Source organism: Buceros rhinoceros, unplaced genomic scaffold (assembly GCF_000710305.1).
Source record: "Buceros rhinoceros silvestris isolate BGI_N320 unplaced genomic scaffold, ASM71030v1 scaffold6974, whole genome shotgun sequence".
NCBI classification, from domain to species: Eukaryota; Metazoa; Chordata; class Aves; order Bucerotiformes; family Bucerotidae; genus Buceros; species Buceros rhinoceros.
This window is the reverse complement of record NW_010406403.1, coordinates 67,636-67,925: the sequence shown is the minus strand read 5'-3', so window position 1 is coordinate 67,925 and position 290 is coordinate 67,636.

The window sequence follows — 290 nt, the reverse complement described above, 5'->3', positions numbered from 1 at the left end:
CTCCCCGGTGGGCCCAAGCGAGCTGCCAGTCAGCTCCCACAGCAAAGCTGGGGATCCCTCGATCCAGGACACGACTGCCCAGACACAGCACACCCAGCCCATCCCCGCTTCCCAGCCAGCAGAGGGGTCTCGGGGGAAAGGGGGCGTTTCTGCACGTTGGAGCCACCACCAAGGCGCTCAGGAGCGTGGAGGGGACACAGGACAATGCTCTGACCACGCTGCCTGCTCTGTAGCAGGAGGCGAACTCTCTGCAAAGCCGGCTGCTTGAGGGACACAGGCTCTTTCTGGAA